This window comes from Sardina pilchardus, chromosome 21 (assembly GCF_963854185.1).
Source record: "Sardina pilchardus chromosome 21, fSarPil1.1, whole genome shotgun sequence".
In the NCBI taxonomy this organism is placed as follows: domain Eukaryota; kingdom Metazoa; phylum Chordata; class Actinopteri; order Clupeiformes; family Clupeidae; genus Sardina; species Sardina pilchardus.
The window spans coordinates 12,826,489-12,829,630 of record NC_085014.1 but is presented as its reverse complement, the minus strand read 5'-3'; the positions used below and the strand labels follow the sequence as shown (position 1 = coordinate 12,829,630).

Genomic DNA, 3,142 nt, shown 5'->3' with positions numbered 1-3,142 from the left:
AGGCACACAGCAGGACCCAAAAACGGGCTCTAATTGGCTTGCGCTGTTCTGGGTCCCTCCAGAAAGCCCTGCCCGGCCGGAGCGCTGAACTGGATCCGCACCAGGAGCCCTTTCTTTGGCGTAAAAAATGTCCAAACTCTCACGCCAGTCTCTGACACGGGGCTAAAAATAATAACAAATCAAATGCCGGCCAAAATATGATGAGAAATACACACAGGGCCACGCTTCCCTACAACCTTGTTATTTCTTTCCCTAGCCTTAACAACTCGTACTGAACCTCTTCCCACATCCCAGTGTAAAAATAGCAGCCATCCATGATTAAATGACACTGCTAAGGCTTGGATGCTGTGTGGAGACTTGCCGGGAGACAGGATCTTCTCAGACTCAAAGAAGAAGCAGAAAAAAATATCTATCTTTTTTTTTTTTCAGCCGCTCAAATAAATTTTATTACGTAACCGCTTCTTTATGCAACGGTGAAGATTGTCTGCCTTTTTGATGCATCTCCACTGACAGAATTTTATTAAAACGGGCACGAATCTTGCCATTCGCTTAGTCATAAAACATAAGCGGGACAGGCCTCGAGGAATTATGCTGGACAACCTAAAGTATTTCTCAACATGGAAATGTTATTGAATGAATATATTTCAGATATTGCAGGTGAGAATTGTTTTACCGCAGTGGCAGTATGCTGCAACACAAATGGAGCCACACCCTATAGGCAATATATCATAACACAGGGAAACTTTATGTCTATATGTCTACATTTCCAAGTTATGCCTTTAAATATTACTTTGCAGCCCAGAACATGTTGGCTACTGATCCCACTCACACCAGGCCGGAGCCCAGTTCAAGGGGAGGCTTGAGGATTTCTCTCATGCACTGGACATTGATCTGTTTGGGAGTAATATCCCACGTGCGTTTGAGGGGCCAACTATGGGGATGACAGGGGTGTGTGGGATAGGGCAAGTGGGGCCTCTGACCCTGGCTGTGTCGGGCAAAGGCGAAGTGGAGTGCTTCCTTTTATCCCCAATTTAGTTAATATGCTAAATCAGTCGTATGGATTTTTAGGTCAGCGGAATTAGCATGCGTGTCGGGTGCTGCGGAGGAACTCTGGAGTTTGTTGGTGTGTGTGTGTGTGTGTGTGTGTGTGTGTGAACGAGACAAGAGAACGAGAAAGTGAGAGCGACCGAGAGAGAGAACACAATGGAGGCCGACCATCCATCATGTTTTCACTGGACTTAATAAATAAATGAATAGAAATCTGAAAGATCTCTGAATGAACAATGAACAATACCGAAACCACGTGCCCGCGTCTCAAGACGGCCTGGTTTTCGTTCAACTTTCAAGGAGATCCCCCGGTTTCTCTCGGCGCGCATGCAGTGTGAGCGAGTTCACTTACAGTGTGCCGAAGCTTAACAGCACAGAGCGGTGCAGTGTCTGTGCAAATTTGCTCAAACTCGTATTTTGCCCAAACATCGTTGCATTACACTGTGCTTCAACTCCTGTTTGCCAATGCAGAAAGACGAAGGGCGCTCCAAGGACACACTTACTGTACTTGTTTTGCCAGAGGCACTAGAAGAGCGATGTCATCTCTACTTTGCATATCTTCAAGTGTAATCATATATATGTAGTCTTCTTCCCTCGCTGCAAAGCATGAATACATATTTGCGTCAGGCAACTATTTGCTTGTCATGTTTTCCCTGTGCGTTCCTCACTGAAAAGGTTCCTTTTTTCCCTCCTTGTTCTGTGTTTGCTGAAGATATGTGGCAACACTGCAGAATCCGTTGGCTAAAAATAGTCCCAACTAAAATAGTCTGGGGTGATGCATACATTTCTCTCTGCCTCTCTGTAGGCGAATGCACGCGGTGAACTCATAAAACAACAAGAGAAAGGAGATGAAATTACTGATACCTCAGGAATCAATCGAACCCGACCTGCCGGGAGAGGAGAGGAGAGAGAGGAAAGAGAGAGACATAGAGGAAGAGTATAAGAAAGAGAGAGACATAGAGCGAGAGTATAATAAAGAGAGAGAGGAAAGAGAGAGACATAGAGCGAGAGTATAATAAAGAGAGAGAGGAAAGAGAGAGACACAGAGCGAGAGTATAAGGAAGAGAGAGACAGAGCAAGAGTATAAGAAAGAAAGAGAGGAAAGAGAGAGACAGAGCAAGAGTATAAGAAAGAGAGAGATAGAGGGAAGAATGGAGGGAGGAGAGAGTCCATGTTTTTTTGTCACAGAAGCTTCATAGTCCCTTAACAGCAAGCTTCATGAAGCTTTTATGAGTATCACACTGTACCTCTTCTGTTCTGTATTCTGCCTCCTTTGAGTCACATTTATTATTTCAACACATAGACCAAATAATGCGAGTGGGACTGAAACATTGTGGATAATATATGATCCTTTTTCCGAGCAACATCGTTCGAGTGCGAGATAAGAGATCGGTGTTACATAACAACGAAGCCTTGCGTCATTTGTCAAAGGATGACCGTCTGGATAACCTCCTGTCAAATCAAGGATGCAGTCAGCGAGGTGGACACGTACAGTACACTAGTCGTTTAATTATCCATCTCACATTCACAACAGGATGATCTGCATACATACACCCACGGACACAACCTCAAGAACATTCTGGAAATACAGTGTTGACATAGATGCGTACGATGGCAAACAAACAGACAACAAAAGAGATGTATGTTGTGTGGCAATACTGCAGATACTGGTGCTCCTCTCCTCAATATTGTTTTCCATTGAACAGCTAGGCTCTAGTGAGATTTATTTTTCTTTTTTTCTTCTTTATTTTTTTATTTTTAAAGTTGGAAGCACCCATTAGGTCACAATGATCTAGCATGGTGAAGTAACATGCATGCCTTGCTACCACAAGGATCCCCCCGCCCATTTTTTTCCCCCCATGTGCTGTCGGAGACTACAATGACAAATGAGTTCTGGCTTATGCACTATATCATTCTCATAGATTCACCAAAACAAAAAAAGAAACATCCACTACCAAAAAGTTCACAGTCAAACTCGAAAGGAACAGATGAGGCATTAGTACATTCGGGTAGACGTCCTCTACCAGCGAGAATTCTATGGAGAGTCCGCCTCCTGAAGGTGGATGTTGATCAAATTAAGATAGCGTTAAATCCG

General features: G+C 43.9%; 1 protein-coding gene across 1 annotated transcript in view; it reads right to left on the bottom strand.

Moving 5' to 3' along the window:
• Positions 1–2,536: 2,536 nt before the first annotated feature.
• kctd16a (potassium channel tetramerization domain containing 16a) overlaps positions 2,537–3,142 on the bottom strand; it is a 17,269-nt gene continuing 16,663 nt past the window's right edge. The window contains exon 3 of the mRNA XM_062524635.1: positions 2,537–3,142. This exon is cut by the window's right edge and continues 1,097 nt beyond it. The gene's annotated coding sequence lies outside the window, so the exon portion shown is untranslated.